Source organism: Camarhynchus parvulus, chromosome 3 (assembly GCF_901933205.1).
Source record: "Camarhynchus parvulus chromosome 3, STF_HiC, whole genome shotgun sequence".
Classification (NCBI taxonomy): Eukaryota; Metazoa; Chordata; class Aves; order Passeriformes; family Thraupidae; genus Camarhynchus; species Camarhynchus parvulus.
The window spans coordinates 70,748,568-70,764,434 of record NC_044573.1 but is presented as its reverse complement, the minus strand read 5'-3'; the positions used below and the strand labels follow the sequence as shown (position 1 = coordinate 70,764,434).

Genomic DNA, 15,867 nt, shown 5'->3' with positions numbered 1-15,867 from the left:
ATGCCATGGGCAGGGACACTCTGCACTAGACCAGGTTGCTCAAATTCCCATCCTACTTGGCCTTAACACTTCCAGGGATGGGGCACCCATAGTTTCTTTGAGCAACCTGTACCAGGGCCTCACCACCCTCACAATAAAGTTCTTTCTTCCTAATGCCAATTAGATGTGTTATTATTGTCTGCTTCTTCTAATGTCTATTATAGAAGTAAAAAGACAGATTTATATTAAACACTCACTCTATAACAGTGAGACTAGTAACAAATCATCTTTCTGAGACAGAAAAAAACATCTCCCAAAATATCCAGACATAGAATGAGGTGTAAAGAAAAATACTTTTCAGGAATGTTACTGCCTCTTTTTTGATGAGTATGATGGAGAATACTCAGATAGGGTGAGTCTGTCCAGCCACAATGCACAGAGAATTTAATGGAAAACACAACAGACATGACTACTTGTTGGCAGCATTCATGCTTAATTTATCTGTATGTGATCCCCTGGAATGTATCCCTTTCCCTAATATTCAAATACAAAGGGTTTCAAGATGCAGAAAACTTGCATCCAAGTAAAACAGGAAGGAGGGTGTTCCCATCTTCTTCACTGAACAGGCTATGTGATTTATTGCATTGTATTGTGCCATTTCAAAATGGTTGTAAAAGTTTGTCCCTAGGCATAAAACCTGCTCACTTACTTTGTAGCAGTGCATCAGCTAATGAGCTCTTATTTGCCTTTCCAAATTAAATTATTCGTTACAGGTAGAAGGAATTTTGCAGTGGTGGGTTAAAAGTAAGAGAGTGAAAAAAGCACATTAAGCAACTTTTCTAGTCTGTTCTAATTCAAAGGTACTTTACTGTTCTTCTAACACAGAAGTACTAAACTCACACATCAAGTAAAAGTTGCTGGCAAACTCTCAGGAAAGGTGCCCTTTTCTTTCACCATCGTTCAGCAGCAATGCTGCCGTTTTCCTCTGCCTCCAGTGGTTATGTCATCTCTAAGGTCAGTTTTCTGCTTCTTGAACATGACTTGGCTGTTTATGAAACGTGAAATCAGCATCAACAACCCATAGCAACTTCAAGAAAGAAGCCCTGGGCTAACAAATAATAAAAAACCCCTTATTTTTGCCCACAATGAGAAAAATCTACAGAGCTGCTACCTAAGGGCTTTCATTGCCTTCGGCACAGAAGGAATCCACATTTAGAGAGTGCAGCCTAAACATTTTCACTCTCTGAGCTCATCATTTATTTCAGTGGCAGATGTCCCTATGTGAGACAACCTCGCCAGTCATCAATCCCTCTTTAGATTAAACATGAAAGGGGGTCTATCCTCCCATCAACACAGGGGAGATGTACTAATATGGCCCAAATTAATGTACTAATCATCCTTTGACAGAATAGAATTTAAAATATCCCAACTCTACCACTCCAAAATTGCACAGCCTGAATCTGATCATTTGAAAATCAGTGTTGGTCATCAGGGATCTCAGATTTCAACTGAATTTTTTCAGGGTATTGGGCACAATCACACACATTATGCTGGGGCAGAGGGGAAGAGAATTGAAAGGGACAAGTCAGGGGACCTTGATGAAAATCCCAACACAAGGCAGTTCAGCCAAAGCCTGGCTTCTCCCCAGTTATTTAGTTACAAAACAGATTTTTTGTCCAAGAGTGCACTCACAGAAAAGACTATCTTTGCACATACTTGCTTGAATACTCACTCACACAGGTTTTCATTCTCAGTGTTTACTGGGGCTCTGGTTACATTCTCCAGACAATTTACTCATATAATGTGGTTTTTTTCTCCCTCTGGCTACCGTGAAACAAAGCTTCAAAAGGGGTAGGCAGGGGAAAAAAAAATCCTCTTGTTAATGTTTTTCTCTCCTAAATACTGAGGAATTCTACTTCCCTGGCATGGTTCACACTATTTACATGTGTGTCAGTTGTGTACATACCCCAGCTTGCTAACCCATGCTCTGCACAAGGGATATAACTGAATAGGGTTATTCATAACCAAACCCTCATACAGCTCAGTCAGTGCCAGGATTTTAGTCTATACTCACGAGGCTGTGATTAGTCCTAGAGAACATTATGAAAATCAACCTGGCTAATTATTACTCCAAATAACTGAGACAGGAATGCAATAGAGTCTCCAGGAAATACTATAAGAGAAGCAAAATTTGAGTGTTTGCATTTGTTTGTTTGTAAATGTTCTCATTAGCTCATCTGTAAGATTTATGCTCCATGCAAGAATTACCAGGGGAAATTCTATAGACTGTTCAAAGAAAGAAAGCAGAAAGATGATCACATCACTCTTTTTGGATACAAAAGCCTCTGAATGCAAAAATTTTGTGCAGAATGTTCATCACAACATTGTTAATCATATCCTTATTGACTATACAAACCATTTATAGAAAGTTTCCCAGCATTTAAAAACAGAGCTGAGAGCCTGATTTTCTATATATCTCCAAGCAAAATGTTTTTCCCTATTTTAAACCCCTAAATTAAAACATAGCAGTTTCGTCCTTGGGAGAGTACATCTATGTATGAAACAAAAAGAACATGTCAACAATCTGAAGACCTTTGCAAAAGCACAAATGGACAAAATGAGAAACATCTAGGTGATCCCAGTATAAACAGTGTGCCCTACACGCTGGAGACACCATGTAACCTTCAGGACCCCTGCCAATCTGACATGAGGCAAAAGATCTAATCAGTTTACCTACTGGAATTAATATTACCATAAATATGAAAGGAAAATAAAGCACTGAGGCACCTATGATGAGAGGAGGGTGGGTCTGCACCAGTGCAGAGCAGTGGTAAAAAGCCATCCAAGGCATCTCCGATGCTCCAGATGAATGCAGAAAATGAAACAATTCCCAAATAACCAAGATAATATGTGGCCAGTTTCATCCAAGAGAAAAAAATAAATCCTTCCTGACAGTCTGCAAGACCTCACTAAAGCAAAAAAATGAGACACTGATTATTTGCCAATAATTATTCTATTTTGAAACTGTAGGTGTTACAAGGATGGTGAGAGCAACCCTAGCAGTGCTGGTGCCCGGAGCCTCACAAAGGACTGAGGAATAGGAGGAATAACAGATTCTCAGAGTGGGAGACAAGGAACTGCCACCAACATCCTGATAGGGCTCCCACTCACACATGCACAGAAAGATGTACAGATTTTTCCACAAGGCATATGAAAGGAAGTATTTAAATATACTTATTTAACATCCTCTTAAACATCCACTACCTGTGACAGCTTTTACAGGGCAGTGTTATTATTTAGGGCTCTGCAGGCTAGGAAAACATTTCTTCTTTTAAGTGTGGATTTGTCTGACTTAAGTTGGCAAACACTGGGTCCTGTAATGCCTTTGTCAGGTAGATAAAGCGGCTCCTCACTCTTGGGTATCTTTTCAATGGGTCACTACCTACCTGCAGTGACCAAGTCACTTCTCAGCTGCTTCCCTGATGAGCTAAATAAGTTGAGCTGCTTATGCCTCGTGTTGTCATGCTTCTTTTCTGAATCCTTTTTCATACCTTTCCTTTGAACTTCCCTTACTATTTCCACATTGCTTTTGAACTGCAAACACCAAAACTGGACACGGCTCCTAACAGTAGCCTTACCATGTTGTGCATGTGAGCAACGTCAAATCCTCTTATCTGCTTGATATTACTCTTTTTTACATCTCAGGATTGCATTGCCCTTTTAGCAACAAAATTACAGTGAGATTCCATTTTGAGGTGTTTATTCAAAAAGAATCCAAAATCTTTCTCATAGTCCTTGTTTTCCAAAAAGAGCTCCTACCATGCACAGCCTCTTGTCTTCATGCTTTACTATACTGCCTCACACTAATCGAATGTTCAGAATTTTTCTTTTTTTTTTTTGACCTCTTCATAAACTGAAACAGGGTAAGCTTAAATTAGATATTAGAAAGGTATTCTTCACTGTGAGGGTGGTGATGCACTGGCACAGGCTGCCCAAAGAAGCTGCAGCTGCCCCATCTCTGGAACTATTCAAGGCCAGGGATGGGGCTTTGCACAGCCTGATCTAATGGAAGGTTCCCAGCCCATGGCAGAACAACTGGAACTAGATCATCTTTAAGGCCTCTTCCAATACAAACCATTCTATGATTCTATGATTAAGCACTTCAGGTCACTCAGCAATAATAATTTGCCCCTTTATTACTTATTCTTCCATTTGTTCACCATTAACCTGTGCTATGTGTAAACGTGATTCTGTATAATTTCTTTGATAAGTGATAGAAACATTTGGCCTTTGCTCAAAACTTGATTCCTAAAGGAATCAATTAAAAAGAGTTTTATATAATGTTCAGAATCTGTGAAAAGCATTAACCAAATAAAAACCAGAAGCATCATTGTAATTTTAAACTGACTTTTACAAGACATTAAGGAAGGAAAATTTCTTTTTATAATCAGAGCAATGATGCCACCCCCTTCCAGGGTGGGGATGAACTCACCTAATTTCTGTAAGGGTACTGAAGGGACAATCTGTTTGCCTCAAACACCTAACTCATATGTAAACTTTGGGGTAAATCAGGCCTTCCAAAATAGGTGTCTATAGGTATGTGAGACCTTTGAGTGCCTCCAGGCTCCAAGGTATGCTGGCATGCCTGGTTGTACCTCAGCTCTATCCCCAGGTAAGCCCAACATATCCTTAACCTGTCCCTATCAAGTTTTCTATTGGTCTGAAGGGACCTTCTCTGGTAATTCTGCATAGAAGGAAGACAAAGGCTGTGGAGAGTAGCATTGTCTCCATCTCACTCCAGAGTCTGAATATGATTCTCTATATTATCAGTGGCAACTAATGCAGGTGGCCACTAAGTCTTCTGAGAGGCTTCAGCAGCACCTACTTGTCTCATTTTCCTCTCTGTGAATCTGCTTCTGGTTCTTTCCACAGTCAGGTTTATGAGGTACTTAACATCTGCAGGGAAAATTCAGTATTTAATTAAGCTGAATTACATCTCAGCATTTTGGTGAGATTGTTTGGGAGGCCATCTAAATATACAGAAAAATTATGTGTACATGCTGAACCAAAATATTATAGCATATATTTTGGTCCCTCTATTAAATGATAGAACAGCAACATCTCTGTGCCCAGGGTGTCATACCACTGCTTCATTCAAAGCTGCAATAAATTATTTACAATTAAAATTACCAGAATCACAGAATATTCTGAGTTGGAATTGACAAGAATGGGAGGCATGATGCCTCTCCTAAAGGAAATGTGACTGAGTCATTTATATTTTTTGTTCTCACTCTCTGTTGTAGTTATGCCACAGATGGTAGAAAAATAGAAGTCAAACCAATTTAATACAGACATTCAGTTCAAAATGGCACATATTTTAGTTCTCCCTGTATAATTATGAGGAATAGGTGGAAACATATTGTTACTGTTTTAGACAAACAAATCAAACAACACAACTCCCTCTAAAATCACCTTGAAAGTCCAATTCCTCCCACATCCTCCCTCATAAACCAGTGTAGTGGAGTTACTCTGATAAAACTCAAGCAGCTGATGCAGTGACTTCAATGGCAATGAAAATGCCTTTCCACGTGACTGAGTGGGACTAGAGGTGACTGGAAATAAAGTTTTTAAACAGAACCTTCATAAACTTTCAAGAAGTCCAACAAAAACCTGACTTCTCTGCTATCCCTAACGATTAGAGATTTTCAAATAATTCAAGACAGTGCTCTAGACTCTGCCAGTATAGTGAAATAGATCTTACTTTTTTATTACTGCCCATCAGAAATCACAATCACAACTCCAGCAGAACCCACTTCTGTCTTCTGGGGGAAGTTTTAGCAAATGATTCTGTCATGGCTAAGAGAAATCAACTCAATATACTGCTTGCTCTTAGAGGATCAGACTCTTCTCATTCCCTTGACAAGTCAGGGACAAGGGCGTTTTGGCTCATACACCTAAAATCACACAAATCTTTATTTCACCAATTCCAAGCAAATGACTTCATAACCTCTGCCTGCAGAGACAGGCAGAATGTGTCTGCAAACAGTTTGTGGTCAGGTTAAAGAGCTAAATGCCTGAGGAAATCAGGGGGATATGTAAAGTTGAGGAGTTAGAATATAATCCCCTTGCAAAAAAAAAAAATACAGGAATACGGCCAGCTCTTAGGGGGACGATCACATATCTTCCTCATCTCTTGGTACAATAAAATTTCCCTCAGTAGGTTATCAACCAAACAGTGATGATCTGACACTCCTCTTCCTTTCTGAAGGTTGATTCTTTTCACAATAGTTGCCTGCCTTGATGACTTCCCTGTAAATGACATGGAGATGGGCATGGTTTGGGATGTATGAAGGACAGAATTCTTTTCTAAGCAGCTCGTGGTGACAGGACATTGTACCTGCCATCTCTGCCTTCCCATCCCTGAGACCAGCTTTGGTTGCTCAGCCAAAGATAAAAGATTTGCTCAGAGAAGGACGTATTTCATTTAACATGGTGTGCCCATTGAAGTCAACTTTGTTTTTCAATAAATTACACAGGTTAGTAGTTTTAATCCATCTTAAATTCATATTTTTGCAATTAACTCAAGCTGCACAGATAAAAATTACTTTAAATGTCATTTCCTGCTTCCTTTGGGCATTATCTTTCTGTTAAATGCTAAGGATAATTGTAACAGATATGTATATATGAATGCTAAAGCAGAAGCAAACAGTCTTTACACTTGAAATAAATAAAAATAGATGATTGAAAAAACCCCTAAGATATCTTTCAAATCTCCACTGACTTTATCAGAACCCCTAAACCCTGTGAATATACAAAATATCTACTACCGTATTTTCTAGATATTCTACCAGATCTAGTAGCATTTTCAGACAGCAAAAAATTGATGCATTGACATTATAATCTATGTTGTAAACCTGTAATTAAGGGGATCTTCATTAGCTGAAAGCAAACGTGAAACCTTCCAGTTAAGGTCTCGGTAGCAGATATTCCTCTTTGGCTATGCCTTAAAAAAATCTCAGGCAATGCTTTCGGAGATGAAATTTCATTACCTTTGAAATGGCTTAACCTGCATTAAAAAAAAAAAAATTAGTAGCACTCTAAAGAATTATATTTTGAGTCCCTTAAAATAAATAATAATTTCACTCCCTTAAGCTTGTACAAACCTAGGGGATAAGTTTTACCACAAAGTAGGAAATATTTATAGGAACCTCTTTGCAAAATCCTAGTACTCAACTACTATGCTGGTCCCTGTGATACATGCCTACAGCTAATCTAATAGCATTGCCATCAAATATTTTTCAGACTAAAATGAAATCTCCAATAAGATGAATAGATCTGTGTGTCTTCCAATATTTTATCAGAAGATGGACTTGATGCTCTGACAATTCAAGATGCCATTAGTTTTGATATGATCAGCAAAGACAGGGGAAGTTGTATTATTCTCATTCTAATACACGCCTTGTAACATAATGATCTATTGCTAAAAGAGGAAATCTCTTCTTTCAGAGGAGCAAGCTTTACCAGGCACCAAAGTCTTGCAGGCTATCAGCTACCTAATCCAAAATTGGGATTCTTTCAAATAATCCTCAACCTGTCAAGCACAACCCTGTAACAGATTCTACTTAAAAAAAACACAGCCCCATCCAAATAAACCCCTCACCCCAGAATATCTGTGCTTCTGGAAAAAGGGATTTTGTTTCATTAGCATTGGAAGGATCCTTATTTTCAGTGTTATTATGTGGACAGAGGTTTGCTTCCCTTAAAACTCGAACTACATAAGGGTAGGGACAGGATTTCCCAAGTGCTGAGAAAGGATGGGAGTGGCAGTGGGTCTTTTCGAGTGCCAGGAATAGAGTGCCAAGCATGGGGAATTTCTCCAGATCCAGGTATTCATCTTAATTTTTAAAAAACTTGCAGACTGCTTCTTCACTTCATCAGGAGCAGGATGCCCCCAAACAACTTTTCAGCCCCCTGACCTTCTCTACAAAACCTGCCAGCTTTTGTCTCAGAATCAGAGCAGAGAAAAAAAGGAATTTAAAAAAAAGAAGCAGTTTCTTCTTAAATTACTGAAGTTACTAAAATAAAATTGGAGCAAGAAAATTAAAGTATAATGGTATATTCAATGCAATCAAATGCTTATTCTTCATGAATATCAAATTGCGATGCTAATTCTGAGTCGAACTGGTTTAGATTTAGAGCAAAGTCACTGAGGATCAAGAAATTCTCTGAAATTCATTACCTGTAACTGAATGCAGAATCTGACCCTATGTCAGCATTTGTAAATCAGGTATTTGACAAAATTTGATGGGAAAACTAAAGTCAAGATTTGAACTCTATCTTCCAGAAGTGAGAGTATGGAAGTACCTTCCTAAAATCAAAATGCAGAAAATGGTCAGTATAATAGACATATAGAGCTTCATCGCTTAAAAGTGCTGTCTAAATATTAGCTAAATCCTTACAATAAACCTGTGAGGCAGATAAGATGGAAGCACTTATGCTAAAAATAAATAAAACCTAGAACTGTCTCATATAACTGTAAGATTTTATTAAAAATAAACAGGGCTGGTTGGTATCCTTAACCTCAAGGTCACAAAACAAAGTACTAGGCACTGGAGGATAGCAGCTGAAGCCAGTACTCCAAAATCACTGTGTCTAATTAAGGATTCCAAAGAATCTCTGCTTTATGCTCTCTCCTGTCTCGAAGCATTTGCTGCAAGAACATTCAAATGCCACCAGGAGACTGACATGCTACTTGTTAGGTCAACAGTCCCATTGAGACTTCTTCTCATCGGCTTCGTCAGATTCTGGGCCAACCATACATGCTGGGCAAATAATGCTCCACCAGGGCAAATAGCACTGGGCAGGGCTCTCCTGTTCAAAAGGGAGAAAACCGACCGGGGGGAAAAAGCAGTGAGGAAATCAGAAGAGTGTGTCGTGTGTGCATGTGCTAAATAATTCAGCTTTAAACTGTTCTGAACTTCTGACCCTCACACTCCACTGTGATGTACAGGACTGGAGGTTTCAATGTTAGTCCACGATATGTGAAAGACAAAAATGTATGAAGCCTGCCTGTTCCAGCGTGAGGCCATATTCAGCTAAAAGCATTCTAATATTAATGACGATGGCTGGGTTTAGAACTGTTTTAGTCCACTGCAATAATTTTCATTTGTTTACAAGGTTGGGAAGAAAGAAAATTAAATTGCTCTGTTAGTGCTGCACCCTGCTTCCTCCAGGCATTGGGCAGCATGTGTCTCTTTTCCAATAAAAACATAGATTTGCCCATTTCTCTGGGTCGTGGGCTTCCCTCCCTTCCCTTTGCTGGCATTTGGCACAACTGCCTTACTTCTAACACGATAGAGTATAAATGCATTTTTTTTAACCAGCAAAGTAAGGAGAAAAGAATTTGATTGAGCTTATTTTTATGCTTACAGGAAATATAAAAGACAAAGTGTTCTATGTTTAAAACTACAGCATATGCAGCTTGTGTGCACATCAGAGAGATCCCTACAAAGCACCACATGCAGATACAAGATTATACAGAAGAGAGAGACAGATGCAGATTTCCACGCGGAAAATCTCTAGTGACTCCGAACGCGATGGATATTAAAAAAAAAAATCGCGTTGTTGGGTAAGAATGGTATCAACGTATTCCAACACTCCTGTGGACTTGGAGAGGCCCGGGACCAGGACCTTGGGGAGCGGTGATTTCATAAAGCGGGGCAGTATTTCTTTCGAAGTACCCGCTACTTTCCCGCAGGCAGCGGCAGCGCGGTGACCTTTGGATCGCGCCGTCCCCTCACACGTCCCCGCCGCAGGCCGAGGGCAGCGCTCGGAGCCCCGACGCCGCCCGCACCTGCGGCCGGCCCGGGGAGCGCGGCGGGAGCGCGGCGGGGCGGCCCCACGGGGCGGCGGCGGGGCCGGGGCTCGCTCCGTCCTCCCCCCTGCTCCCCCTCCGCAGGGGCGGTGCGGCGGACGGGGCGGGCCGGGCCGGGCTCCACCGCCTCCCGCCGCCGCGGTGATTGGCCCGGCCCGCCCCTCGCCCCGGCGCCCAGGCCACCTCCCTCCCTGGCTAAAGCGGGCAGTAGGTGAGGGGAAGGCGGCCAGACGGGAGCATGGTCGCGGCCCCGCAGCAGCCTCCGCCGCCGCGCCGCGCCTCCCTGCCCGGCCTCCAGCGCGGCTCCCGGCGTCCGCAGCCGCGCGGGGCTCTGCGTTAGCGGCGGAGGCTGCGATGCACAAACCGCCGCTGCCGCCTCCCGCCGCCGCGCATCCTCCCGCCGCCTGAGGACGCGGCCGCCTGCGCCCCCGCGGAGGGAGGTAAGCGGCGCGGCGGTGCCCTGCGCCCGCCGAGCCCCGCCGCCGCCTGCCCGCCGCGCCGGGCATCGCGGGGCTGGGGCTGCCCTGCGCCTGCGCTCGCTGCCCGCATTAAAAACTTCCTGCGTGCCTCCCGCTGCCTGGGGGGTGCCGTGCAGGGGCCAGCGGGCCCTCACAATGTTGCTGTGGTGGTTTGGGGTTTTTTCCAGGGTTTTTTCATCTTGGCGTGGGGGTCTCCGCCCCCGCCGCGCACCCACAACTTCAGGCGCTCGCTCGGGGAGCGGCGGCGGCCGCGCAATTCCTCCCCCCACCCTCCCCAGTCCCGGGGGCGGCCGTGTCCCCGCAGACCCCCGTCCCTCCGGGGGCGGCTGTCCCGGTGGATTCTCCATCCCATCCCCGGGCCCGCTCCCGGAGCCGCCGCGGAACTGCCTGGCACGGATCGGCGCGCACCCCGCAGGCAGCCTGCTTCCCTCCCTGCCTGCTTCCCAAACGCCTCGGCCAGCCCCGTCCTCTCCCTGCGCCTGGCATGCATTCCTGTTCCCCCTTCCTGCTTCTCCACATCCCCACGCGTGATGCATACGAGGAACTTTTCAGCACGATATTGCCTAAATCTATCTATATATATATGTATATATTTGTGTGTATATACATGTTAAAACATTTCGTACGATTCCCATACCGATGACATGTCCTCGCCGGTGTGAGGTTTGTTTGGCTGCTGCTGTGCTTTTCCATTGATGCTTTCTTTTTTTTCCCTTTCCTTTTCTTTTTGTTTTTCTTTTTTTCTTTTTTTTTTTTTCCGTGGGGGTTGTTTTCCTGTAACTTATCTCCGAACCCGAGTGCTGCCTGGTGCCGTTCGGAGCACAGAGGTGCATCCCTTGGGTGCCGGTTTTCGGAAGGTCTGGCTTAGGCTGGGAGGGAAAAGCTACTTTCTGTTTTGACATTGAGTGGACGTGGCGAGCTGTCCTTGTCGTGTGAGGATGCAGGTCTATGATCCCCGGGATTTTGGGTTCATGTCTCTGTGCCGCCCCGGAGGGTGGAGGAAGGTCTGGAGGAAGGGACTTCTGGAGATGGATGGTGGTGTTTGTCGTACACTTCATAAACAGTGTGTGCTCATCGTCTCCAAGATTATTTTATTTTTCCTCCTCTGGTCTCATTTATTAAACTGAAAATATCCCTTGAACGCTGGAGACAGATTTATTTCCCCACCACAACCAAAAATGATGGAGCCCTGGTCATGTAGTTGGCTGCTTATCTTTTGTTACTGTATATGAAAACTGCATAGAAAAAAAGACAGCGTTCTGGTAACTAGATTAAGGGGGATCTAATCACTTTTCCATCAATGAAGGAAAAAGCCATGCATGTTTGCTGCAGGCTTATTACTTGTTTAAATAGAAGATTATATAGAGCATATTTCCGATAAATTAAGAAACTTTCTTTTTCCTGGTAGTCTTGAAAACAACTGAGCAGTGTGTGTGTGTAGGCACGTGTGAATTTCTTGCACCGATTTAAGCACGTTTATCAGGTTCTTCTTTTGAAATACTTCCAAAACCCCAAACTACTGTAGCTTTAAGGTGACTACAGATAACGGTATTATTGTTTCTTATAATTAGCAATCTGCTGGAACTTTAAATCCTCCTTCAAAGATAGGATCTGTGTGAGAAAAAGGGTAGTGTTCCATAAGCTTTATTCTTTTTTTATTATTGTTTGCCTCCAAACCAAAGCAACGGAGTGTCTATTATTGTTGTATTCTAGCTTAAACTGCTAATAGCTTTATTTTTTTTTCCCATGTGGAGAAAAATCAAGTACAGCAATATTTTACTCTGACATTTATCTGCGTCAAACTTTAGTTATGCTCGGGAGGTTGTTTAATCTTCTCTGAGTAATGTTCAGGATTGTGGCTTTTTGTTTGTTTATTCTTATAACCTGTTCTTACTGTGTGTATTTCTAGAAGTTGTCTTCAGTTTAGGATGAAATATTGGAGCTATGCAAATAATTTAGTGACCCTACCAGAATGAGACTTAGCCTGCATATGTAAACTGTGCTTTTCATTGCCTTGTTTTGCATAACTGTTTTTTCCCTATAACATCCATGTTGATATTTCCTAATAATGCCTAAGGTATTTTAATTGAAAATTAACATTTGGTGTTTGAATAACTCTTTGAAAAAATGAGGGTATCACTGTGATTTATTTAAAAGTGGAAAAGCATCCTGTCATACCAAGGACTTGTCTTGCAAATAATGACCTGTAACGCTTAATTTGGATGAATTTCTGTTCGTGTTCATTTTGCATACAATGAAGGGTGTTAAATGAACTCTGAAATACAAGCTGGGCTCTTGGTCTCAAACTGCCTGACTTTCCTGCATGTGTTGTCTCCAGTAGCTTATGAAATGTGTGCACAGTGTGTCAACCTTTCCCTTAACAACAAAACCTATGAGCAAATGTTCAGTGTGAATTATATTACGGAAGTAAAATATTCTATAGTTGTCATGGTTACAAATAGAGGCAGGGTTACTGGTTTTCATCTGCATGCTGGGGAGGGGGGATCTAGTTTTGTCACTTTTTAATTACGTTTGTATTGAGTGATGGTCATACTTCAGATACCCAATATATTAAATACATGGCACAGTGAATTATATTTTGTCAAAGTCTTGCTGAAACGCAACAAAAAGTGGTGGTGTGCAGGAACAAACCCTTGTTCATTTGTTTTTTTTGAAGCAGAAATCTTGAGGGAAGAAAGTAACCAGCTCTGTTTTGTCTTGGTTTCTAGATTAGCATGCTGCCGGCGTTGCTGCTCTTCTTCAAACAATAATAAAAAGTATATAGTGTGTATGTTGACTGGAAATCTTCTCAATGAAAGGAGAGGGAGGCAAGGATCTAGGAATTAGATGTGATTTTTACTGAGCGCTGTGTCTGGTGCTATCACTTTCAGTGCCTGTTTGGGAACAGAATTCATTATGCCCAGGTTTGCTGTGATAGTCTCTCGGGCGATGCTGCTCTGCTCCCACGCGTCCTCCTGTGCCAGGTAGCAGTCCGTGGTGTTCCTGGGAGCTGCTCAGCTTTGGGCTCTGCTGGCAGCCACCAGGATTGGGACCCTGAGTGTTTGCAGTTGTTGGCGCTTATCCCAGTGCCGTGTCTCTCCTTCTCCGTGCTCATCTGCAATTCAGTCTTGTCCATGCCTTCTTGTTTTCCTGACCTTTTAATTTAGTTCCGATACCTGATGGACCCAGTTCTTCTGAAGCACAGAAAAAAAATTTAAATAAATGGCCAAAAGAATTAATTTTTTTCCTTCCCTTCTGGTCTTTGTGTGCTGTGGTGAAAACTCACACACAGCATTAGGGTGGGAAAAGAACCCCATGATCTGTAAATGGAGAGAGGCATTCCTGGCTGTCCCACCTTGTTTAACCCTTGTAACTTGCATCATACCCCTCTTGTGCAATATTTTTTTTATCTAAAAACTCATTTGGAGTTTTCTGCTGCACTTTGAAGTTTTGGTCTCTCTTTAATATTTTTGTTGAGGTTTTCTATCATTCCTTCTTTAGGTTGAGCATGGTCTTACTTGAGTTCTTGTAATGACTTGTCCACTAAACTCCATGGATCACTTGGATTTGCTGCTGTAGGCTATGGGACCCAGGGAGCCCACACAGGCGAGGGCCTGATCCCAAAGCTGCTCTGCTTGCAGAGCCTCAACTTTATAGTGCAGCACTGAAGACTGCATCATCTTCAGATCACTAATTCTTTGTGCTGCAGTTGAGACTTCCAGCTAGCTAAAAATCTCAGCATGGGTTAGTGACTTACTTGGTCCTTCTGCTTTTTTGTTTTTCCTTCCAGATCTTCCATTTTGCACAGTTGCTGATTCAGTAATTTTAAATATGGCATAGTATCATTAGGTTCTGTGATTTGTGTATCTAATCACTTTCTTAATGTACTCACCTCTCGGCAGAAGAAAGACAGTGTGAAACCTATATCCTAAAGCCCATAAACATACAAATTAGATATTGTTAAATATACCTGCAGGTAGCTGAATTACTGCATTAACCCTTTGTCATATTTTTAAAATAATTTCTCTTGTTTTATGTTGACTTACTCAGTGTGGAGAAAGATTTCAGCATCCCTCTATGCAGTTAACTCTTCCATAAAGTTACTTGCAGGAAGGTGGAGCTCCTACATGGAGGCTTAAGATGCTCTTCCCAAGAAGTAAACTGCCAACAGCAAATCCAAGTGTGAGGCTGTATGAAACATAAACAGCTTTGATATGCTTCTGTCACTTCTGTGTTTCCTTTGTTACCAGAAGTACAAAGAACTGCTCCTCAGCTATAAAGACATTAAAAGGAAATAGATTAGAAATCTCTTATGGGAACGCCTTTGTCAGGTTTTTGCAAATCACCCGTGTGTCCCAGGGTGTGAATATGCATCGTGTACCTGGTACGGTGAAACCAGACCTGGTGCCTGCGGTGCCCGGAAACCTTCCCAGTGCTGTTGTTATGCAGCCAGTTACCTCTGTGCTGTCTTGACCATCTGATAAATGACAGTAACTGAATTCCTAGTCACACTCTTCCATAAATAATTTTATGTTGTGGATTAGGATATGTGGAACATGGGACCATTTTGTCTAATTTTTATGTGCTGCTTGCTTTTTTTTTTTTTTTTTAATCTGTGATGCTTAGGTTTGGGTTTTCAGATATTCACAGCTTGGATTTTGGCCATAATTGGTATTAACATCAGAAAAACACAGGTTTTTTTGGCAGTCTTAAATTTCAGGTAAAGTATAGTGGCTTGCAATAATAATACTGATTCTGTGAAACAGTCTGCTGAAATACAGACAAAGACTTATTTTAAAATTAACTCAGTGTTCCTTTCGTAGTGTTCTGTGATTTGTTTTTTAATTCCCTGCCATCCATTACAGTATGCTATGTGACGTGTGATGCTAAGTGCTGGGATTTCTGTTCAGGTTTGGTTTTCCCTGGGTTGGTCTCCAATTTTAGAGCTCTCCATAAGTACAGGTAGTACACAGTTTGATTGGGAAGCAGATTATATCTCAAGGTGTGCAATGGAACTCATTCAGTGCAGCAGTTTGCAAGAAAATCTGCCACTGATAAAATTCCTCTGCATCATTGCTGTTAACTAAAAGCTGTTAAGTATGCTGCGGCAGGAGTGTTTCTTGGACTGTCAGAGTAGTTAAGAGATACTGTGAGGAATCCTTCAAGTTGATACGGAGGTATCTGAGGCAATAACCATGTTTGGTAGTAGGACACAAATTCAGAAGAGGCTAATTTGTTGAGTTGGACTCTATTCATATGTCTCTTCATATTTTTGAATCTTGGAGAGAGACTCATTATCAATCTCCACTCCTGTCTATTTTAAAGCCCCCCAGACAAACCCAAAAACCTCCACCCCAAAACCAAGATCTGCATGACAGAGCAGACTTCAGAAATCCTGGGTTAAAAGTGTGATTTAAGGCCTTTTGCTTCAGACACTTCTTAAAGTCCATGCTGATGAGTAATTAATATTTAAATCGGATAATTCTGCTCTAAGATCTGCTTTGTCAGACCTTGTTGTAGGATTTTGTTTTTGGT

At 42.0% G+C, this 15,867-nt stretch overlaps 1 protein-coding gene across 4 annotated transcripts in view; it reads left to right on the top strand.

Annotated features, from left to right (window-relative positions):
* The first annotated feature begins 10,066 nt into the window (after positions 1-10,066).
* Positions 10,067-15,867, top strand: part of KLHL29 (kelch like family member 29) — a 391,289-nt gene continuing 385,488 nt past the window's right edge. For all 4 annotated transcript variants that reach the window (XM_030946673.1, XM_030946674.1, XM_030946675.1 and 1 more), the window contains exon 1: positions 10,067-10,293. The gene's annotated coding sequence lies outside the window, so the exon portion shown is untranslated. The remainder of the gene's footprint in view (positions 10,294-15,867) is intronic.